Source organism: Canis lupus, chromosome 11 (assembly GCF_011100685.1).
Source record: "Canis lupus familiaris isolate Mischka breed German Shepherd chromosome 11, alternate assembly UU_Cfam_GSD_1.0, whole genome shotgun sequence".
NCBI classification, from domain to species: domain Eukaryota; kingdom Metazoa; phylum Chordata; class Mammalia; order Carnivora; family Canidae; genus Canis; species Canis lupus.
Window position 1 is genome coordinate 18,500,868 of NC_049232.1, and position 25,434 is coordinate 18,526,301.

Sequence of the window (25,434 nt, forward strand, 5' to 3'; positions counted from 1 at the left end):
CCCTCATCAATCTGACATACTTACTCTGAACATAAGACTATCCTCTGTATACACAGACCACACTACTGCCCAGGGACCAGTAGAGCATGTAGTTTTCCTAAAGAGATAATAAGCATCCAATTGTAAATCTAAATTGCACCAAACAGTCCTGGAGTTTCAAAAAATATCATGCATTTTCAAAATGTCCAACCAAAATTACAGGTTTATCTCTGACTTAGAAGTAGGGCAAAGCCAGGTTCTCACCAAGTTGTTTATCAAACTGTATTCAAGGGAACATTGATGATAAGATTTTAATAGTGGTCCTTGATAATGGCAAATAAACTTGGGATACTGGGTTAAATTTGAAAAGACTTGTTTTTGTCTTTTTTTGTGCTTCATTTTTATAAGACTTCTCAAGGTTTTCATATGATGATAAAGATTCTGTTGATTGTCAAAGTATTAGGGTTTGCAGGGTCCCCAAATTTACCTGACCATAAAATTGTCTCCACTCACAAACAAGCACACTTTTTTCTTCTTCTCACATAATTTGTATACATTCTTCAGAGCTCAATTAGGAAATGCTATCCTAACAAAAAAAAAAATTAAAAGTGACAGTTGACAGGAAATCTTGACAACAGCATTTTATTTAAAAATGTTTCAAAACACAAAAATTGGACCTTATGAATTTGAGAAAAGTTCTACAAAAATTTACCTTAAAAAAAAAAAAGAGTAATAAGAATAATCTCCTTCTACAGAGTCCCTTCGCTGAAAGAGAAACAATGACTGGTTTGCAGAAAAGGTTTTTTTCTTTTTTCTTTTTCTTTTTTCTTTTTTTTTCTTTTCTTTTCTTTTCTTTTCTTTCCTTTTTTTTTTTTTTTTTTATTTTTTTGTCTGGAAGGATCATACTTAAATTCTCAACATTATCAAAAATGAAGGTCTCCCCTTAGAACTCATTTCTGCATTGAGTAGTTGGCTCTAACAGGAATAGCTCTCTTGAATCTAAACCAGTCAGGGGCTGTGCTCCTGAGAGGGCAACCTCTGAGAGGTTTGCTAAGTTTACTTTGAGTTTCAAAATTGTATTACTGAATCTGTAAATGGAGCCAGGAACAATTAGATGCCAACTAGGTACCAATGTCTGCTTATTGTGGCTCTAGTTCCTTTTTTGTTGAGGAGATATTATTTATATTAAATACACCATTTTTTAAGTGTGCAATTCTGTGGTTTTTAATATACACACAACATTGTATAAGTATCAACTAATTCCAGGACATTTCCAGCACCATCCTGCATAATCCCTCCTACCTATTAGCAGCCACTCCCAGTTCCCTCCATTTGCTAATGACCATTTAATGCATTTGTCTGTTCTGGAATTTCATATGAATGAAATCATCATAAGTGGCCTTTTGTGTCTGCCTACTTTCACTTAGCATAGTATTTTCAAGGTTTATCTCTCCATACTTTATTCTTTTTCATTTTTGAATAATATTCCGTTGTATAAACAGAAACTATTTGGTTTATTCAATAATCCTTGAAGGAACATTTAAGTTTTTGCCACTTTTTTTGGCTATTTTTGGCTATTGTGACTATGAACAAGTTTTTATAGACACATTTAGTGTTCAAGTTCTTAGGTGAATATGTGTTTCTGTCTTTTTTTTTTTTTTTTTTTTTTTTTTTATTTGTGTTTCTGTCTTGTTGGATATGTACCTAAGAGGAATGGCTTGGTCCTATAACTCAATGTTTAACTTTTTGAGGAACTGCCAAAATACTCTGCACAGAGGCAGCACTAGCTTCCCCCACCTCCCCACATCACCAGCGATGTATGAAGGTTCCAATTTCTTCATATCCTCGTCAGCATTATTTTTCTAAAAATATTAATAACTCTTATAATTCTAAAAATATAAATAACTCTTATAATTCAATAATAAAAGGCAAATAGCCCAATAAAAATGGGCAAATGATTTAAATCAGCAGGTCTCCAAATAAGATATACAAGTAAATGATTAATGAGCTCATAAAAAGATGCTCAGTATCATTAGTCAAAGAAGGAAATGTAAATCTGAACTACAAGATACTACATGTAGTCCTTTTGGGCTTGGAAAAAAACAATACCCTGTAATTTTATCTTATATTTCTTGAAGAGATCCATAGTTAGCTCTAAGGCAATTAACTTCACCAAGTACTATAACCCCTGGTGACCTTTGTCCTTCTTGCCATAGGCATGGATACTCACCTGGTCCATTTCATTATAAACCCTGCTCCTTTTTCTCTTTAGTTAGGCTTGTACTTAATGCACATTATCAGAGATAGAGTCTATATTGTTTCCTGAATCTGTGGTAACTTTCTGTCACGATGCAGGGATTGATTTTATATTCTTAAGAGAACACCTTACCTTTCAAACACTATTTGACTACTCATTCTTTCTGACTATTGCCAGCACACCTTCACTATTGTTTTCAGGTATCCTATCATTTTATAGTTTAATCTTTGATCCAAGAAGCCTTCATTCTTAAATGGGTCATACTTCTTTTTAAAGGCTATTCAAGAACCTCAATTTTAAAACACAATTAAAGATAACAATAGAGCCCTGGATAAAAATACAAGGTGATATTTTGGAGTGTATTAGACAAGATATTAACATTTTTATATCTAAAAATTTATGAAAATCATCTTCACAATTATGTATTTTTTGAGAATGGCTTCTAATTTATGCACAACACTCACACACAGATGTTCACATGTTTCTAATGAAATACTGGTAGAAAACCCTTTAGAATAGGAAGTAGTGACCTACTTAGTTTTCTCTGGATGTTCTATCTTTGAGACCAAAAATTTCACAGGTAAAGTTTTCATTCAAAAGATAATAGGAAGTATTTAGAAGAATCATTCTATGTGCATATTAAAGCCTTTTCATGACAAGGCATAATAAGATCATTTATATATATAAGCCCTGTTCTTTTCCACATGCCAGTAAGAAAAATACTACATCCTATAATTGCTTTAAAAGAGGTCATTAAAAGTGGGAAATAGATCTTTGCACAACATTCTCACTTTTACAAAACTGCTTTATTTCCCAGTTTAGAAGAATTTGCTGAAGCATGCACATAGATGTTTGAGAATAAATTATGAGAGGCCATATCGGCAATACTGATTTTAGAAGCTTATGTTTCTCAGCGGAATTTTGATGAATGTCTTCAATGTATATTTATGCATATTAACAACATTTGAATTCCTCTTTGACTATAATACTGCCTCTGAAATACTGAGCAGACTTAAAGCAGACTTAAAAGGTTGGTTTCATTAAAAGTAATGTTTTTCACTTAATCTCTGGGAATACACTTGCCTGTTCCTCTTCATCCAGGTGGCTATGTATATGCTAAAGAAAATAATGTAAACCGTAGCTCCCTGCTTGCAAATATTAATAACTCTGGTAAGGTTGAAATGCATTTTCCCTTCCTCACTTCCACCTTACTTTTTTTTGCAATCATCTGCATTATTTAGCCTGTTTGTTTCAGGGGTAGAAAACTTTTCATTTACCCCTGAGAATCATATCAGAAGATGGAACTTATGCCTCCTTAGAAACTAAGGTGTCTCATGTGAGGTGGCCTTTGGTTTGTAATCCAGGGACACCTGGGTGGCTCAGCAGTTAAGCGACTGCCTTCAGCTCAGGGTGTGATCCTGGAGTCCTGGGATCAAGTCCCACATCGAGCTCCTTGCCTGGAGCCTGTTTCTCCCTCTGCCTGTGTCTCTGCTTCTCTCTCTCTCGTTCTCTCTCTCTGTCTCTCACGGTTTGTAATCCGTTCTCCATCCACTAAACAGTCAATACTAGGGAGAAATATGCAAGACCAGTACCCATGACCTGAACATTCAAAGGGCATCTAAAGCAAAATTTATTTCATGAGTAAGAGGCTACATAAGGCTCTTATGTATTCTTTCTCAACATGTGGTCCTCTATTAGGTATGCTGCCTTTTGATGATTTATATTTAAAAGGGCATGCAGAGTAATTTTAAAGATATTTTCATCTCCCCTCACTGCTAACAGATTTGAAAAATGAAATGTGCTTCATTACTTTTATTGCTTTTCTTGTGGCAATTTCAAGTTCTTATCTCTTGACTTTTAATGCACATGTCAGTATGTTCCTGTTTCATGTGCTATGTCACTGAGCAGAGACTTAAAAACTGATGGTAAAATGTGCCAGGGTTCCCTAACTGTCCATGAAGTGCCAGTTCCTCTTCAGCACAATCCTTAAATGTCAGACCAATTCTCCATGTTCATATCAAGCCTGACCATACCCTGGATCTCTAGGACTACAACACACCTCTCATCCTTTGATCTTTCAGGACAGCTTCTGTAATACAAGAAAAAGTTGTAAGGCCCAATGACCATGGACCATTATGGGAGCTATCTCCAAAATTTTTGCAACTTTGTGAAGATATCAGCTGAACCGCTAACTCTATAACACTGTATCAATGGAGACTAGATCCAAACATCAGGGCTTTTGGGAATCAGTGCTTTTTCCATACCTTCTCAACTCCTATTTAAAAAGGAGGCACTTTTTTGAGGAAATTTTTAAGAAATGTAGGTTTAAAAAAAATTGAAATCAACTTCAGAAAAAAAAATCAAAAGTATCAAAGTGAACAGACAAAAGAATACAGATTTTATGTTCTAATTCAACTATACGTGATAATATTTATTGAACTCTTGTGTACAAGGCCATGTCTTAAGTACTCTAAATGAATAACCTCATTTAGTCCTTAGCTGATGTATGTAGATAATACTATCTTCTCCATGTTATAGATAAGAAAACCAATAATGAGAAAAATGCCCAGGATCATATGCTAGTAATACGTGGCACTGTAAGGAAGATTAAGATCTCTGTAAATTGACACAGTTTTGAGACAGAAGACACTGGGCTCCTAAGGTTAGCCTACTGAAACTAGATTCTAAGGTATCTTTTTTATTTGTTGAGTAATCAATATTCTCTGGAAGGGATAATCTCAACTATGAACTTCAGGTTGCAAATTATGAAATTTTGCATTATATCTACCCTCTTCATCACAAAAATCTTTGTCATTACCACTGAAATAATGTAAAATATAAAAACATAAAATCATTGAATTGTAAATACTCTTAAACTTGGGTGTGTGTGTGTGTGTGTTTGTGTGTGTAGAAACATCCATTTCTCCTAAGAAACCTTTTTGGTGGATATAAAATGTAGATACATTCAGATAAGTAAAAATTTTAGGCAAGTGAATGGGACAATAAATGAATGAGAAAGGCATTTCTTCCCAATAGGAAAGGGCAATATTTACAAAGAAAACACAATGCCTGTAAAAACACAATGAATAAATATTTTGTATACATTGCATAATCTTGAATAAATTGCAGCCAAAGAGATGGAGGGTTCTCTGAAAACAGTAACACAAATAATATCCCTACTTAAGCAGAACACCTTGGGACAAAAAGTGGTGGTAGAAGCATAGCAGTCCAGGCCAACCTTGATAGATTAAAGATAAGGAAACCCTCCCAGAATTCAACAGAGAGAATTAATGAAGCACTAACTTGGTAATCCAACTAAATTTTGCAAATAAGAATGAAAAGTTTTTACTAGAAAAAAAAAGAAAAGTTTTTACTAGAAATTAGCTTTATATGATTAGCATGATTTAGGCATCTGTGCTAAGCCAATTATATAAAAAATGGTATACATATTTTCTCCAAAGTTAAAGGAACCAACCCTGTAGGTATTCTGTTAGAGGTAAACCTGGGTCATATCAAAATTTCGGTAAAAATAACTGAGATCAAGCTTTCTGGGACAAGTACTGAATTCTTAGGGATGCATGACTTGGGATGACACCACGAAGGTGGTCTGTGCCAGAAGCATTCCCTTGGTGGTAGGCAGAAATGGGCAAGAATGGCCATATTTCTGTGCATGGCCTTTCCTGTGCCCTGCAGGATGTAGCCTTCACGATGCTGGGGTCTGGAATGGGTTGAAGAGAGAATCTGACTCCCCTGCCGTGCCTGTGTATGAACTGGAACACATGTTTGTTGAACTCCTTTTCCATATTTCTACAGAAAGTGCTTTGGAAGCAGTTTGGTCTGAATTCCATGTTGTGTGTCAGGATAGTAGAGAAGAAACAGACAAAGAAGTGAGGTTTAATGTCTTTTGACACACAAAAGGCAGTACACCTTCAAAGGATAAAGTTAATTGTTCTGCTCAACTAAAATTGAGGATCTGCAAGTCTAAGTTCCAATGACAGATGGATCACTGACTGTATGACCTTGGCACCATGCTGCTTTGAGGCCCTTCTAATGTAGAGGCATCCTATGCCAGGCCTGTCCCCGAGGAAGAACTTTATCTGTACTATCACTATCACCAAAGGCACCAATGTGGAAAGGAACTGCAATGGATTGCTCAAAATCAAAAATGCTGACAGGAAGTCTGTCAGGGAAAAGCACATGTGAAAGGGATCTGTGGCTCCTAATCATGAGAAGAACAAAAAATGTTGAGACATTTCAAGTTTGGTCAAAACCACAGAGCAACTGAAAAATACTGATGATGCCAAGATCTCCCCAGAATCTTCTACAGCAGCTCAAGGTCAAAGTAGCAAACATTAGAACATAGTAGATGAAATTCAAAGGGCCAGCAGTTTATAGGGGCTGATAGACAAAAATCTGGTACTCTCTGAGGCTTTCCTTCAAGATGGAGCACCAGTTTGTACCCAAAACTTCCTGTAGGTCCAGTGTAGAGTTAAATTTTGCTCCAAGGAGACAGAAATAACGAGTAATATTAACATGCCAGAAAACAAATAGGAAGAAGGTGTAATATAAATTGAAACTGAATTTTTCTTACATCTTTATTGTTTTTCACACATTGTGAGAGGCTTTTTAAAAAAATCCTTTTATGAGGGCTACCAAAAATTTTAAAACTAAGTTAATAAAAAATATAAAGAACCAGAAAATAACTGAATCAGGTAAGCTTCTGTAACAGTAGACTACCATAAGACGACTCATTTTTATCAGGGGTGTGATACCAAGGGATGCTACAAAATTCTTGTAAATAAAGAAAGCAGATTGCAGTCAGGGTCACTCCTAGCCCATAAACATCCTTCGTGATAACAAGAAAAAGATGCCCCCTCTGAGCAATACAGCTTTGTGAATATTCAGGATGGAGAGCAGGCTATGTCTTTGGGCAAATTAAAAGCTGCAACTGTCCCTGTGAGTAAATACAGTCCCATGATGGGCTCCTACTGGCAAGGGAGTTGCAATCTGGATTTTAGCTTCCATTTGCTCCCTTGATAGGGTACTATTGTGCAGTGAACTTTCCACCAACTGAATGTGACACCAATGCCTATACTTTAATCACGGTTTTATAAGCAAAAATCAAGCACAGGAAGTATGTGTATGAAAATATTAACCTTTAATATTAAAGCATTTCTGGCATCTCTGGATTGTGGACTGTGATACTTATATGTGTTTTGAAATTATCTGTAATTTATAAATTATCCACAGCAAACCAGTATCATTACTGAAATAAGAAAAGTAACATTAAAAACTATTAATTTTCAAATCCCTTTTCCTTTGGAGTCTTTTCTCTCATACCATTATTTTTGTCACTTGTCTTCACTTTCTATTACTGTCTATTGTTCCAGTTGTTATATTATAAATGAATTCTGATAGGTGGCATTTGTATGGCATTGTCTAATCACCAGCACTAGATATATCTTCAAGCACTGGGGTGTGGAAGAAGGCAGACTTCAAATCCTGGGCTTAACACTTTCTAATTTGGTCATTTGGTCATTGAAGTGTTCTAAATTTCTAATTCCTAATCTTTAAAGTATAATATTTAAGTAGTAAGATTACTTAAAAAGATACAATTAATGTACATAAAACAGCTATGCATAAGAGATTTTAATATATTATAATTACTATTATGTCTGAATTTCTTCAAAACTAATTATACCCTGAGTAAGAATATTAAAGTCTCTTACAGCTCCCAGTGGCGCTAACTGGTCATTCATCTGAGATGAAGCTGTACTTGAAGTAACTCTTAAAATGTTGGTTTCAGTAATTGATTTTTATTTCCCCCGAGTATATGCAGCTGAATTTGTTGAGGGTTGGGATGAGAATTAGTTGAACTATTGAAAACAGAAAAGGAGTGTTTGTCTAATGTATGGAAAAGCATGTGCTGATATTAACAGTAAGGATAGTTGTGCCTAGTGGCGATGCCACATAGAGGCTGCAGGAGCAAGAGGTAGAGGAAAGGGCAGATGGGGGGTGGGGTAGAGATATGCTAGTTGAGCAGGCCTCTGCTACATACCTGAAACATAAATGAGAATAAGGAGTCAGCCGCTGATCTCTGGCTTGTTAGCTCACTTAGAAAGTAGCACAGAAAACAACTGAGAAATAACCTTGTAGAAAGAGTCAAAGGTCTGATTTCCAGAGATGATCTCACAATTTCTAACTTTTGCAACCTTTGGCTAGTCTCTAGCTTTTAGATTGCCAGTGCTATTTCTAAAATTTGAAAAAAAAATTTGAATGGATTGAGGATCAAAAGACGTGTTTACCAGATAGCATTTTAAACATTTTATGTGTGAGTTAGTATTAGAGTCACACTGGCAGTCTTCCTCTTCCTTTGCCTAGGGCCTCCCAGGTGCTGTACTAGAAGAACAAGAGGAGTACAACTCAGAGCAAAGTTGCAGCAAAGTTGCAAAAGAGCAAAGTTGCAGTGCATTTGCTGGGATGTTTATGCATTCATTGATAAAAGAGATACTTATTCACTCCTTTCTGTGCACCAGAAACACAGTAAGGTAGTGATGTGGTGATACAATGTAGGCGTACAGTAGTAAATGAGCCAAGATTATACTGTTCTTCGTGGCTACAAACAATGCTATGTCAATTCTAAGAAGGGAATTATAGGCTGCTGTGAGATGGGGCAGCAAATCTAGCCAGGTAATTCTCAAGGAAGAGACATGTGACATGAGAGCTGAATGACAAAGTGATGTTAATCAGTCAAAGAGAGGGAGAAAGGGTCTTCTGGCAGGAAAGAGTATACAAATGCCCCTGAAATCAAGGGAGCTTGTATATTGCAGGAACTGGAGAAGGTCAGTGAGGCTGAAACATGGAGGCAAAAAGAAGGAGCTAAGATTGGGATGTACTCAAGTTTGAGTCCATGTAGCTATGGCTAGGCTACACGAAAGATTTGGGTCTTTTTTTTTTTTTTTAATTTATGATAGTCACACACACAGAGAGAGAGAGAGAGAGAGAGAGAGGTAGAGACATAGGCAGAGGGAGAAGCAGGCTCCATGTACCGGGAGCCCGATGTGGGATTCAATCCTGGGTCTCCAGGATCGCGCCCTGGGCCTTTAGCAGGTGCTAAACCGCTGCGCCACCCAGGGATCCCAGATTTGGGTCTTAAAGCAGAATAACCCTATATTCAGTTGGACTAGTGGCATTGGAGAATAAGAGAAGGACATAGAGAAAAGATACTTAGTTAAATCAATGGATATGCTAAAGGTTAGATATATATGGGTGATAGAAACTATGTATTATGTTCCCAATTCTAACTCTCTGCCTATGTATTTTGATGGATAATGGTTCCATTTACTGGGTACCAGATTTGGGGGAAAGATCATGACTTCAATTTAGGCATGATGAGTCCAAAGTGATTTTGAGATATCTAAGGGGATGTGCTAAGTAGGTTAATCGAAATTCAGATCTGGCATTCAGAAGAAGAAATCTGGGCTGAAGTATAATTGATCCCTTTCCAATGATACAGGAGTTAGAAGCCATGGGCACAAAGGTGGAATTCCATAAGATAAAGAAACAAGTGAAAGGGAAGAACACTTGTACCAAGCCTAAGACAAAACTGACTGCTATGTCAGCTATATGGACTTTAATAAGCAGCTTAATCTGCTACATAATATAAATGATCTCTGAAGAGTAAATGTCCATAAGTTGTATAGTTGGACGCCAGCCAGTCCTCTAACTCAATTTTGTAGAAACAAATTGTGTCAATTATACTTCTTTTATAGCGTGGAGATACTCATGCTATGATCATGGCATGTTTTTTAGTCAATCTATTTTGTTATTTGCTACCACTTTAGATTATTAAAAAGAAATGCAGCCTGTTTTAGAGACCAGATAACTTACTAAAATCATGCCTTGGTGCCAGAAATATCATTGAGAAAAACAAATGGGAAAGAATGCAAAATTCTTTGATGTAGAAACTCAGAAACTAGACAATCCTCTAAATGCTTTTCTAAGGTTAAAAATGGAATCTCACAACAGATTACAAACTTTCTAACCATTTAGCATTGGAAACCATTAAAATAAGTTGATTCTAAAACTGTGTAGCTCACTATTTGTTTCCCTCTGTTCATCTCACTGCCACTTTTTTGAAAGATTTTATTTATTCATGAGAGACATGAAGAAGTCATAAATATACACACATATATAAATTATATATTATATATAATTATATATATAAAATTTATATATATATATATAAATTTTGGAGGTAGGCATATTATGAACCAAGTTATTTGGAGAGCAACATTGAAAGAATACTTGAGCAGTGGAACAATAGAGAAGTAATTTGTGGATGATACCAGCCAAAAAAAAAAAAAGAATAATCCTATTTTTAAAAAGTTTTATTTTGACAACAATAAATATTTACTTTTAAAACAAATAGTGAAAATATGGTTAAAAGACTATGGAGTTTAGAATAGTAGTTGGAGAAAAAGTTGAAAATAGAGCTACCCTAGACCCAGCAATTGCACTACTGGGTATTTACCCCAAAGATAGAAATGTAGTGATTGAAAGGGGCACCTGCACCCCAATGTTTACAGCAACAATGTCCACAGTAGCCAAACTTCGGAAAGAACCCAGACCCATCAACAGATGAATGGATAAAGGAGATGTGATACACACACACAAACACACACACAGGAATACTAAGCCATCAAAAACAAGAAAAAAGAAATCTTGCCATTTGCAACAATGTGAATGGAACTAGAGGGTATTACATTAAGTGAAATAAGTCAGTAAGTCAATCAGAGAAGGATGATTATCATATGATCACACTCCTAAGTGGAATTTGAGAAACAAACCAAGATCATAGGGGAAGAGAGGGAAAAATAAAATGATGCAATCAGAGACAGAGACAAAACATAAGAGACTTTTAATCATAGGAAACAAACTGAGGGTGGCTGGAGGGGGAGGGTGGGGGATGGAGTAACTGCACGATGGGCATTAAGGAGGGCATGTGATCTGATGAGCCTTGGGTATTATATAAGGCTGATGAATCACTGACCTCTACCTCTGAAACCAGTAATACACTATATGTTAATTAATTGAATTTTAATAAATTTTAAAAAATAGTAGTTGGGGAAAAAAGAAAAAGCAAACTCATATTAACCAATACTATTTTCTGACATACACATCATTTAAAAATCCACCTTCAGTAAAGAATGATTTTAAATGGAGGTTGGTTGATGTTTTTCCTGATAAACAAGCCAAACAAGCAAGGAAACAGGAAGCCAAAAATATTTGTAGTCATCAAGATATGTTTTCTCATCAGATAGCTGATGAAAAGCTATCTTAGGATTTTGAAAAGTAAATAGAGGTTACCAAGTTAATTTGAAACTTGCCTTAATGAGAAATAGAGATATGAATGTTCCAAAGTCAGGAATTATTATAACTCTAATACTGGCAAAAAAAGGATTTTACATGTTTTAGCAAGAACTATAATTAACCAAATTTTTATAGGTAAAGGATCTGAACATTGATATTACAACCCAGTAACTCAAGATTGCTCAGAAATGGCATTTATCAAACTGAACAGTCAGATGCCAGAGCCCACAGGCTTTCTCTCTGTGCTGAATTTGATAATACTAGGAAGAGAGAGACCAGAAACTCAGCTTACAACCTTACTTACCTTACAGCACTGAACTGCTCATACCTATGTTGGAAAATGTGTGGTTCCCATTTTATTATATTTTATCTTCTGAGTTTGAAATTCAGATAGCAGGAAATTCAGAAGTACTTACTTTATTTTTTTTAAATTTTTTTTTTAATTTTTATTTATTTATGATAGTCACACAGAGAGAGAGAGAGAGAGGCAGAGACACAGGCAGAGGGAGAAGCAGGCTCCATGCACCGAGAGCCCGATGTGGGATTCGATCCCGGGTCTCCAGGATCGCACCCTGGGCCAAAGGCAGGCGCCAAACCGCTGCACCACCCAGGGATCCCCTGGAAGTACTTACTTTAACACTAAAACAGTAGTTTGCGTAAACAGGACAGGCAGGCTTGCACAAATATGCAAGTTAGCTGTGCTTTGCCTCCAAAGAACGTGGAGCCACTGCATCTATAAGGAGAAAGTCTCATACCTGAGTCTCCCTCAGACGGACCTGCTTTCACATGCCCAGAAGGAATTGTCTCACAAATCATCATAATCTAATACTAATAAAACAAGAGCAACAATGACAAAAATAACAAACCCAAGGTAGGATTTTAGTGAAACATTTTTAGGGAGACAGAGGAGGGAGCTAGCATCCCATGGTTCAGAGTGAAGTTCTCAACAATTACTTAACCATCTCTAATCTTCTAAGACCACCGCCAGAGTCCTTGGCAAGCTTTGAGTGTTTCTCCTTGCCTTCTCTTTCAGCTGTTTTCAGGACCTCTCTCACCTGTGTTTCTTCTTCTTCCCAGAACTCTGAGTCTTCCCCCTGGGTGTTTCTCTTTGCCATTCTTCTGTAGCACAACGTATCCCTCTCTGGGATCCACAATTTTGCATGTTCATCTGTCATCTTGCTCAACAAAAAGCATCCCATGAATGACTGACTTAAGAAGGCCTGGGGTGGTGGGGAGGATGTGTCACTTTTAATAACTTACCATATTTTCTCTGGTCACACTTGGGACTTCCAGGATCTGAATGGATACACGTCATCTCCTCTTACTCTGTTTCTTGTGCATTTTGTTGCATCCAGAATGGCCTCGCGCTAACCCTTAGACCTGCCAGGCACACCTTTGTTTGGTTTTCTCTCTTTGAAATGTTTTCTCTGAAATGTTTCCCACATGGTTTACTTCCTCATCTTCTTCCTCCTTCATCAAAAGTGATCTTCCCAGTGAGACCCCACATTTCAATCCCTGATATTTCCTCCCGGCTTTCTTCGTAGCACTTAACCACTCTCTAACATAGTATATATTTTGCTTATTTGCCTATTTTATATCTATTTCCCCTTTAGAATATAAAGCACAGGAAGGTAGGAACTTCTGTCTTCTTTTTTTATACTCTTCTATCTTTAGAGCTAAGAATAAGGCCTGACATGTAGTCAGAAATCATTACATATTTGTGGTTGAATAAATTGTATCTAAGTGCCAACACGTTGGTGATGGATGAATTTTTCAACTAATGGCTGATTGACTTAAGAAATGCATAAATTTGTATGGAATCAGAAAATTTCAGAATTTACATCAGAGAATTTAAGTGGGTGGAATTTGAGAGTTAAGAGATCATTTGCTTCAGCCTTGCAGTTCGACAGATAAGGAGATTGGGGCCCCGATTGTAGGGATTTATATATCCAGTGACTCTCACATCACAAGTGAGAAACAAGGTTGCAATGATAATCTAGTCCTCTGACCTCTGAGTCCAGTGCGCTGTCACATATAGAGATAAATTTTTAGAAAAAGAAGATATTTCATATTTTAAAGTCTATTTTATATGCAGATAATAATCAGAATATTTGAATAAAGCTCCCTGAATCTTAGCTTAATGTCACTGTCATTTTCAGGGCTTACACTTAGGTAGCTTCTGGCTTTGGGCTGGTTTATTGTCAAAGCCCCTGCAACTTGTCTTTCAGCTGCTGGATATTACTTCTCACTGTATGAGCCACGGGTGATCTTTTTAATTTCACTAAGCTGCTGAAGCTAATAAAAGTAAAGGTCTTTTTGCCTCTGTAGCACTCCTGCTGATACAGAAATGTTTTTTCTATGTTCTCTTGCACTAAATCCTCTTGTTTCTTAATTATCCAGAGGATGGAAAACCAAAAGAAAAAAGCATATGTGTCCAGCCCCGACTGGAACAGGGGAAAATAGTTTCCAAACTATTTCTACTTTTAAAATAGATTTAATAAATAAAAAATCTCTTTAGCTTCAATCTTCCTACATTATTTGCCATTTAAAAGTGACTCAGAAACCACCTTTGTTTTTGGAATAGGCAAAAGAGAAATTCTGGGCTTTTGTTGTTTACATTGGTGGTGGTAATAGACCAACTGTTGCTTTTTAAAAGTTTTTTTTGTATATCTTATAGCAGAATGGACTCTATTTTTAAAACAAAATGCAATTAATTAATGGTTTTAGCCTAAGAGAGATATAATGATTATTCAGTAATTTGGTCCATTTAGAGATAAGGAAACAGGTAAAATATCTTGTCTGAGGGTACACAGCTAGAAACTAGCACAATTTGGGTTTTAATTCAGATCATTCTGATTCTAATATCTAAGCACTTTGACTATGTTATGGCCATAAAGGAGAATTGTCATTCCCCTGAAGAGTAATAACAACAGTTCCTAAACAATTTTTTAAAAAACTTTTATATATTTTTAAACATTTAAATTGGATTCTAGATGCACAGATTCTCAAGAGTGAAAATATCTGGTGTCATCTAACCCATTCTCCTTCTGGCAGCTTCAATCTCTTATGCAATATCTGGGCAACTGAGGATCTGGTCTCTTACTGAACAACTTAAGGGATAGGAGACTTAGTCATTATATTCAAAAATAGGTTGCGTATAACTTTAACGATTAGGATAGTAATTTATTTTGATATAGGTTCTACATCACTAAAACTTTTGAGTTGTGGTCTTTAGAACCGAAATATATCTAGTTCATCAAAAATGTGTTGTTGTTGTTGTTTTCATTTATCAACCTTCTTCCAGAGTATGGAATCAGAACAGAACACAAAACCATAAAACCTCAGGGTAATATACTGGGGAGGTGCATGGTCCAAAAATTAAAATGCTGGTCAGTAATGTTGCCATGTTGAAGAAATTGAACCATGATGAACCTGGAGTCCACAGGTCTGTCTTGTGATCCAAATCCACCTTGATCCCTGCTGTGCTTTGGTGCCACCTGGTGGTGGATGCTCTCTGACACATACTGTGATGTTTGCGTTGGGTACTCAGTTGATTAGTAAAAAGACAGATTTAATCAATGACACAAAGAAGCTCATTATAACAAACTGATAAGAAAGAACAATGTTAAAGAGAATAGAACAAAAAAAAATTTCATTGAAAGAGGAAGTGAGGAAAGCCTGTTTAAGGAAGTGACATTTAAAACTTAAATGGTTCTAGAAGTCAGTCTCAACCTTCAGTTAATGGAAAGGGAAGTAGCAGGTATAAAGAGGCTCAGGAATATAGAAACAATATATTTTACAAACTGTAAGAAAAATAATGGCAAGAAGCTCAATGAGGCTGACAAGCTGTTAATAGGAGCTCTTTTTTTTTTTTTTTTTTTTTTTTTAGAAGGAGCTCTTAATAAGAGAGTAGTTGTTAACTGCAGAAGTAGCCAGAAGCCTGAACTTGAAGGATCTGGAAAAGTTTGGAGGTTCTGAGACTTCAGTGGGAAGCCATTAATGTTGGGATTGATATTATTGAGGGGAAAGCAAGAGTAAAAGCCAGGAGACCAGTTAGGAGATTATTGAAATGGTTCCAGTGAGCAAGCAGTGCTTGTGGCTTGAACTAGAATGGTAACAAGGGACAGAAATAAATAAAATGGCTGATTTGTTGGAAATTTCCTTTCTCTTGGTTTCCTTTTGTTTTCTCTTTTTGCACCTATGTGGTGTGTGAACATGCCTTGCATTTTAGAATGAAGAAAATGAGGTAATTGTAAGGACAATTGGTTACATGAAAACCAAACATTTTTGGTTTTGTTTTGGTTGGTTTCCCTAGATAGACTGTCAGAGCTGTCAGAGCTAGCTCTCTAAGTTGCAAGTATATCCACTAAAATTCTAGCATTATTTGTGTCATGTTTGAAAATGAGAGGAGACTAGGGAACCTGGGTAGATAAGTTAGTTGGGCTTCTGACTCTTGATCTCAGCTCAGATCTTGATCTCAGGGCTATGAATTCGAGCCCCATGCTGGGCTCCATGCTGGGTATGCAGCCTGCTTGAAAGAGAGAGAGAGGGGAAAGAAGAAAGAAAGAGAGAAAGAAAGAAAGAAAGAAGAAAGAAAAAGAAAGAAAGAAAGAAAGAAAGAAAGAAAGAAAGAAAGAAAGAAAGAAGAAAGAGAAAGAAAGAAAGAAAGAAAGAAGAAAGAAAGAAAGAAAGAAAGAAAGAAAGAAAGAAAGAAAGAAAGAAAGAAAGAAGGAAGAAAGGAGAGAAAGAGAGAAAAAAGAAGCAAACACTGCAGGGCTTCTCATGTCAAATTGACTATCAGACCTCCAAGCCTGTGCTACAGAAGAGAAAGGAAATGGGGTTTAGAAAGGATTTTTTCTTCCTTCTCTATTCTATAAAGGTGTTCAGCTTCCTCTCAGATGTGAATAAGGAAAGTGAACACAGAGGCAATAGAATTTTATGAGTAAGAGCACAGGCCCTGATAAAGAATGCCTAATCTCCAGTCCAGTTCTAACACTTACTTGGGCAAGTTACATAACCTTTTTGTGCCTCAGTTCTACCTCTATAAAATGAAGATAAAAATAGAACCCATTTCATGGAGTTGTTGGGATAATGAAATGAGTAATATGAGGTAGGTGTTTAGAAGAGTATCTGGCATATAAGCAGTGTTAAAAAAAATATTAGTTTTTAAGTTTGTGAAATATCACTATGTGGTTAACTAATTTGAAAATAAAATTGTCACCAATAAGAGGGTTTTATATTTAAAGTGAGAATAAAAGGACAGTGTTTCAATTTTTTCTATCTGCTACCTGGCGATGAGTCACATACTGGAAATAATTTATTGCCAACTTGAACACTCCCCCCTCAAAAAAAATCCAACATCAGCAAAAGGATAAAATGAAAGGAACATCTAGGGTTTCCACTTACATCCCCTTTTCTACTAAGAATTTGAAGGGAGAGAAAAAAAAAAAAAAAGAATTTGAAGGGAGAGGCTCTTGGTGGATGTTTTCTATTTTTCCAAAGATGGAAATCTGTTGGAGGAACCTCTGCACGTAAGAGCATTTTGACACCTCTGATCAGTGGATTGTTAATAAGGAATAAAACAGGACAATACTCTCAAGACAGGTCACAGACTTTACAGTGACTAATCCTAAATATAAATAAAGACATAAACTCTTCACTGCATTTTTTCTTAAAGAATTTTAAGAGATGCTAAAAAGAAAACAGTTTTGTCTGGATAGCTGAGTTGGATGGTAAACAGTCTGCAAGAGTAATATTTCCCAAGATGGCACTCTGTTTTTTTTTTTTTCTTTTTCTTTTTTTTTTTTTTTTTTTTTGTAAACCAGCAGACGGCTTTGGCAATAGCCAAAACATTCAGGAATAACTGTTAATGACATAGCCAGATGTGCCTTAGAGAGTCAACTGTCTGGCCAAACCACCAAATTCTACAGAAAGGGAGAATGAGCTCAACAGGTAGAAAAAATCCCATCATGCATGATGTATGCTAGGAATATTATTGCGACTCAGCAGCATAGTCTTTATTTCCTATTGGGTTTAAAACTCTTAAAGAAGTTTCTCCCAGGGCTACTGCAAGATAACAGAGACCCTCCTAAGTCCTATCCTAGGATCCTCAAAGCAATCACTTGTGTTCCAGCAGGCCTTGATTCATTCCCAGGGCGCACTGTACTCAGTGGTGATTCTTGCTGATTATTACAGAAGAACAACCAGCGTCAGTCATTCAAATGCATTATTATCTAGAGAGCTGTTATTAAGAATTGATTTTTTTAAAACAAATTACGATGCGAAGATAATCCTGTAAAGAAAAACTGGTTCATGCTTCTAGTAGCAGAGAACACTGCCTGACTTCTTCACATGACCTTGTGCTTCTTCTGGAGCTTCTTTGCTGCAGGAGACCTTCCTTGCCTGTCTCTCTCCCCTTGAAGGAGGAGGAAGAGTATTCATCCAAGTGGAAAGTTTGAGAGCTCATTAAGGGCAATTTCTTTTGTTTCTCTGTCAATCTCTGTCACTCTTTCTCCCTTAAATCCAGCTGAGTGCTGGCAAGAAGATGTCTTCTCAGCTGTAAATTGTTCCATAAGAGCTTTCCTTGCCCATAGGTGTTTTGTAATCTCACCTGCTTCTGTCCTCCAATAACCTTATCAGATTAGGTTGTCTGGGATAGGAGTGGGGGGAAGAAGAGGAGGGTCTGGCAGTTTATTTTTTGAGAGGGGAGTAAATTCAGTTTAGAGGCACATGAGAAAGGCCACGTGAGCTGTTGATGCCAATGAGTACCTAACTGTTAGTGGAGTGGGATAGGGCCAGCAGTATCTCAGGGATGCAAGAATGAAACAGTAGGGGCATTGCACTGGCTTATAAAGTATCTCCAGCATTTGGGCAAGATGGGCCAATTATAATTATAAGGACTATAAAGCTAATTACTAGCTGCTTTGTGCCATTTATGCACCAAGGGAAGCAAACATAGTGGCAGATGAGTTAACTCTTATGTCAACATATGAAAGCCAGAAGACCTCCATGGTAGTAGCATCTGAAGACCTCCTCATGTCCTGAAGTCACAGGCAGACTATTGTAAAGTTCAGTCCCAGGACCTGGTGTTCAGACTACCAGATTTACAAAGATTGTTGAACTAACTAACAGCCCTCAAAAGTCACCTTGGTGGATGTCAAAGCCCTGATAAAGAATGAGTGAGATCCTGAGATGCAGGATGAGAACATGTAGCTTGGATGTCCTTGAGACCCAGACTCTCAAGTGTACCCTGAGTCTTCCAAACCAGCAGGACTGTCTCCTTCTTGATTGGAGACAGCATCCTCTCCTTGCTTGGAGACAACTTAAAGTCTTCACGGGGGATGTGTGCCTTGCAAGATGATTCTGGCCCTCTTCTAAATCTGCCCTAACTTCCCTCATGACTTCTAAACCATAAACTAGATTCACTCTCCACATGGCCTGACCAAGCAACTATTGGGAAGAAATAGGTTATTCATCAAAAACATCACAGGACCTGGCTAATGTGTACCAGCTGGAACTAAAGGAGCATGCTGGAGAGGAGATGAGGATACCTATGATTTAGGGTTTAATGTTTTAGCATTTACACCTATGGCTATTCCTAACAGGCTGCTAATATAGGTCCTTGATGTTGAAAAAATATATATAGCTGGAAAAGCTGGAAATGCATGGATAAAATACTGACAAAAGGCTCAGAAAACTAGTCAGGTCAGAATAGATTTATTATGTAACACCAGAGAAGGGCTGACTATGTTGCCCTGAAGGTCCCAAGGGAAACTCCCATTCACTGGAGTCTTAGGAATCTGCCAGCAAAGGAGGACCAGCATTTTAGATAAGATCAGATGCTTGTTCTCTTTAGGCAGGGCCAAGATTATGCTATACTGTTGTGGATTTGGGTTCTCTGAAGGTAACGGGATTCCCAACTAACAAAGGCCAGGTAGCAGCACTTACTTCTGAGTCAAGATCAATGCAATTCCTGTAGTGGGCAGAATTGTCAAAAGCAACCAGGGATCTCTGACCCATAGGGATCAGTCCATGGTAATAGCTTATAGAACATGGTGATCCTCAGGTCAAGATAGATGGGCAACCCCAAGAGTATTGCTTAAGATCTATAATAAAAAAATGATCAAGAGTGCAAGAACAGAAGGCTTATTTAATCAGCCATAGAAAAGTCACGATCCCTTGCCAGTTTCCAGACCTAAGCCTATTCTCAGATCTAGAGTTCATGGACTTAAGAAAAAAACTAAGTTCTCTTGAGGAAATATTCTTAAATGTCTTTACAATGTTTACATTGTGATTCTCTTAGTCCTTCTTCTTGGGAAGCTATGACCATTGCCTAGGTAACATGTCTTCAAAGGGGAAAGGAGAATAATACTCAAATCTTTTAGGGGTAGTTTAATACAGAAACTGAGAGGACTCCAATACAGGGTACAAAAAGCATCATCATGGTTCCCCTGCAAGAGTGCAGGGAGACTAGTGATAGTGTCTCGGCTCAGAGTTTGTCTCACAATGGGACTGGTATGTCATTTTCCTGGTGTGAGTGTACAGTTGGTATGGATATACTTGGTAGCTGGCTGTACCCTCATATTATTTCTCCAGCCTGTGGTAAGAGCCAGAAGGAGAGAAAAGGCCAAGTAGAAGCTCTTGAGCTTGCTGACTCTGGCCAAGATAATAAATCAGAAGCAATACGTCATTCTACGTGGAATTACAGGGATCAGTGCTGACCTCAAAAACATAAAAGGATACAAATGACCATTATATCCCCAGTAGACCTACCAGTCTGGTACCTGCAAAAGAGAGATGAATTGTGGCAGATGATGTAAAACCATTTATTGGGTAACATGGAAAGTTTTCCATTTTGAATGGGGCTCCTTAGAATGTACAGGCTACATTACCAGCCCTGCTGCTATTTGGGCCATATGTCATAGCAGATCCTATGTGCTACATATTTCTTGATAAGGATGCCATGTACATTTTTGCAAGTACCAAAACAAGAGGCATACCACAGACAGACATCCTACTATTCTGGGGCAAGATGACGTCATCTGCTACAGAGAACTATTCATCTTTTGGAAAGTAGTTTCTACTGTGCTACTAGACCATAGTAGAAGCTTGCCAACTGACTTTAGAGTATCAGGTGAAAGTATGATGGAGATGCCCATCCAGATCTGGGTTTTGTCAAACCCACCAAGTAATAAGATTGGAGGTAAAACAAGATGGAAAGGATACGTTGAAGTTCAGGCCAAAGGAAGCCTGGAGAGGATAAAAATGTTAAAGATAATCCAAAATTTCTCTTCTAGACACCTTTATTGCATTAATACCAATCCCACAGATCATACTGTGACCTTATGGAGCAGTTCCCCATGACCAGATAACAAAATATGATGAGTTCAGGCTGTCATGTCAGCAAAATTCAAGTGTGTTGCCGCTATAATCCACTCAAAGTTGTCTTAAAAGATAACAGTGAGACAAAACCCTCCCATGGGCAGAGCTTTGAATGGTATACCCAATCACCAAGTAACTGTGAAAGAGAAGTGGTCTGAGGTAAGTATATGCATGTGACTATACTACTGATACTTTGACTACATCCATGCAGCACAGTGCTTGAAAAATTGGCCTTAGATGGAGTACTCAGCACATCAAGGATAATATCTATGCCATATCTATGGCATATCTATGCCAAAGGCTGCCCAAATATTATATAGTTACTACCAGTAGTTAATTTTGAACAATCAAAAGAAAAATCAAAATCAAAAGAAAAAAAAATGATGTTAAGTTCTCAATATGGTACCATTTTTCAAGAAACCAAACAGCCACCTGGTTGCAAGTTAAATAAATCAGACCTCTTTCAGCCTGGAGGAAACAACAGTTTGGATTTACAGGGATAATACCTGTTGAGTATGTTTTTTTCCAATCCTTTCCTGTGTTAAAGAGGCAGCACAAGTCTATATGTCTATACATCTAAAAAAGCTTCTGATCACTCCCACCTATTGCTTCTCCCATGGACTCTGGAAAAGTTGGAGTAGCACATCCACATTGCTTGCTCGTTGTGCTCACTGACAAAATCATGACCCATCAGGAGGGAGCCATACTCCTCTACTATGCCTTTTGTCATTCAGGTTAGGTTCAGAGACCAGCAGCTGTCTAGAGTCCTCTTGGCTCCACTCTGAGTAGGGAGCAAAATCCTCATCAATTCTGTTCAGTGCTTATCTCTGCTGAATTTTGAATTTCAGGACTGCTTCTCTACTAAGATGCACATGTAAAGAAGGTCTATGGGAGACTTACCACACCTTTACAGATTCATGTTGCCAAAGACTGAATTTAATTCACCTGCCCTTTTCCGCTAGAACAAATAGGTAAAACTTAATGATATAGAAAGCTTGGTGACATTTTGCTCCAGCATCCCCAAACTGAAGAAGATGTAATTAAATCATTTCCTGTATAATAAACACAGCAAAATAGAAAAGTGAAACTAATCAGCCTAGGGAGTATTACTAAAAAGGAAGGGCAAGGAAGAGGAGGAGATAAATCACCCGTGGGTGCCATTGGGAGGAAATAAGGCAAGTAAAGCCTGAAGTTTATATTTGGTAATATTCTAATTACAGCTACTTGCTGTGGTGCAGAGTAAATTTAATTTTTATTACCCCAATCCAGCCTTCTGTTCTCATTCTGATAAGCATTACCCTAAGAACTAGCTTGTGGGACTCAAATGAATTGACGTTTGGACTTGATGTCCTGAAGTGTCTTAGGAACTTCATCCCCACATAAGGAGAGTGCAGAGGAATATGTGGATGGATAAAGTATTGATGGCAATGCAATGGCAGATTTGGAAGGAATAACATTTTGCTTCATTCTATTTAAAAACTCTCCTTGTTGTGTTTCCTCTTTTTACTTTTCTCCAGTTTTGCTGGATTAATCAGGTTTTTCCCCCATCTTTAGTGTCTTTTACTGGCAAGGTGATATTACTCATACAGAGTTCTACTTTCTAAAGGCTAACTTACTATTTCTAAAAACTAACATTTCATTCTATATTTCTCAATTGAGGTAACAAATTTAGGTACTAATGCTCCAGATGATTTATTCCCCAAACATCAAAGAGAGTGCTGATTTGAAACCCAGCCTCCACTCATTGCACAGGTATGGGACTGAGCAGAAGGGATATGCGTCACATGACTATTTCTGGGTGAAAGCTATCCATTCTTTGGTGAGAATGGCCCAAGGGAAAAAAAAAATAATAAAAAAAAAAAAAAAAGAAAAAAAAAAAAAAAAAGAGAATGGCCCAAGGACAAACACAAGAGTCAGTGGCTGAGGCTGTCTCAAGTCTTCTGCTTTTACTATTTGCATTTTCACTCAATACCTTTTGCACTCTCCCATCTTGTGATTATTGATAGGTTCTGCTGGAAAAAAAAAAAAAATCCTGAATTTTTGGATTTGTGCCTTTTTTAAAAAGGCTATTTATATCACCTTTTTGGAATTTCAGAGTTTTCTACTCTTCTAGATTTTGAGGCCAACTTGTTCCCTGTTCCTGTCTGCTTTCCCCATTTTTCTGGTCTTGCTGTGCCAACCTTTTCCATTATCCGGGACATCTATGAATTAGACTTGATATTTAATCTGTCATTGAAGCTGCATTTAATGAGGAAGATGAAGCTATCACATATGTGGCTATTGTGATCTCTATGCTAAAGTCCAAAGGAAAGGACTAAATGAATGAGAACATAATAGATCATTGGGGTTTACTTATATCTTCTTTGTGAAATGCCATAGATACATAAATGTACCAAAAGTTTCTGGAGGCAGTATGTCATGGACAAAATTTAAAAATCCTATAACTTACAGTTAATACTTTGTTTAAGCAAAAATAGCACAAATATTTAGGCTTTATTTTAAAATAACTCTGGTAAGAATCATTCAAGGGAAAAATGTTTAATCCTTATGACTTCTTGGATTTATTACTTTTATTCTCCTAGTCACTTTCTTTTCCTTTTCTTTAGAGTAAAACATGCAGTGTCTGTCAGCCATGAATTTGTCTTCTTTCAGTACCTCTTTTGTTTTCTGTATTGGCATGATCCACTTAGTTCTCAATTTCTACTTTACATTACTGTGTTGGAGGCTAGTTGTGAACAGAGAGTATGGTGCATACTCAGTGTGTGTTTACCCAGAATTTCACCACCCACTGTTCCTTGTCATTAATTGAAAGAGAAAATAGAAGCTAACAGGAACCAGAGTTGATGTGGCTTATGAAGTTAATGAAGTGGAGGAAATATGAAGATTCAGGACATGGAGGAAGATACACCCCATGATTTACAGAAATAACTACTCTGAATTGAACAAGTTACCGATATATTTTTTTTTGATGCAAAGTCTTAGGATATCTAGGGCTGTGTACAAAACCTCGTTATTAGAAATCCAGAAAAATTAATGGAAACAGATTCACTTTGCTACAGAAGGAAGAGAATTGGGGGTTTGGAAAGAGTTGAGTAAAAAAAGATTGTTAATGGAGCAGAGGAAGAATGATTGTTAGGAATGTGAAAGAGAAGTAAGAAATAAAGAGAAAAATTAATGTCTGAAAAGGCTATTACAATGTGATGTAAGAGGTCATTATTTCAGTGCAATAAAATTGTATAACTAGGAGACAGCCAATATGTAGCTATAACCACCTTTGCATATAAACCTAGACAAAGCCATCTCTACTGATATAATGATTTACCTATGTCTTTGTTTTTTGTTTTTAGCAAATAGCACAATTCAATTGTAGGGAAACAGTTTTATTGAGTAAGATGTCCTGATAAGCTTATTTTAAGGGGGACAAACTCATTTCAGTTTAGTTCCCAGATGAAAGAAGAAGCATCTCTGCAAAATAAAGTGTGTGAGGGGAGGGAAGTACAGGGATTCTCTGTGTTGTAAGGATAGAGAAAATGGTTAGCATGGCTAAGAAAAGAGTTGCACAACGCCAGGCATATCTAATGAGAATTTACCAAATTATTTGTTAGTGATTTTTATTTAAATCTCACCTTCCATCTCACCTAGAAAATTTCCAACAATTTCTTAATTGTTCCTGAAAGCTTTTTGTTAATGGATTGTTTCCATGGGCTATTTAAAGCTTCATGTGAAGTAGGGTAATATGAAAGAAAATCAAAATACTTTGGGAAGTCAAAAGCTTGCAACTGCAGCCAATCTGATTTCTGAAATTTAGGAACATCTTAAAAATATTTCTTTCATTTAGGAAATGACAGCATCTACCTACCTCTATCTATTATATTACTTATAATCATTCAACCTTGAGTTATTAACTTTCTACCCTTCATAAAGCACTTGTTGGCACAATTGAAGAATTAAGTTACCTTAAAATGGAATAGTGCGTAACGATAAGATCTTATATAATTAAATGGTAAAGTAACTTAATGGACATGAAGTATAATGAGTACTAGAAATACAGATAGCTCAAAAGAGAAAAATGAAAAAAGAACTCAAAAAGGAAATTACGTATGAACTGGATCTTAAAAGATGGGTAAAATTTTCTTAAACAGAATGGAGTAGACATGAGGAACATGAAAGGGGAGGGAAGCATATGAGTAGCAGTGTGGGGATATGGGGAAAGCAGAGTACACTTGGAGAGGGGTGGAGGTAAAGGTTCAATGGCAAGTGGGAATTATAAATAAGTTAGCCAGAAATCAGAGTCTCATCCTACAGTTACCTGTCTGATCCTGCAATCACAGAATTACCCAGGCTCTCTAGGACTCAGGGAAGTACATATGGAAGTATGGGAGTTGATGGAGAAGCAGTGGCTCATGAGGATTGGAATGTTGGGGTTAGGTGAGAGTAGAATAAAT

The 25,434-nt window shown here is 37.0% G+C and overlaps 1 long non-coding RNA gene across 1 annotated transcript; it reads right to left on the minus strand.

Annotated features, from left to right (window-relative positions):
• LOC111098015 lies at positions 1 to 25,397 on the minus strand. Its single transcript, XR_005366362.1, has 3 exons — positions 25,299 to 25,397; positions 467 to 565; positions 1 to 97 (listed from the first exon to the last, which is right to left on the minus strand). It is a non-coding gene; the product is annotated as an uncharacterized LOC111098015 (long non-coding RNA).
• Positions 25,398 to 25,434: the final 37 nt, after the last annotated feature.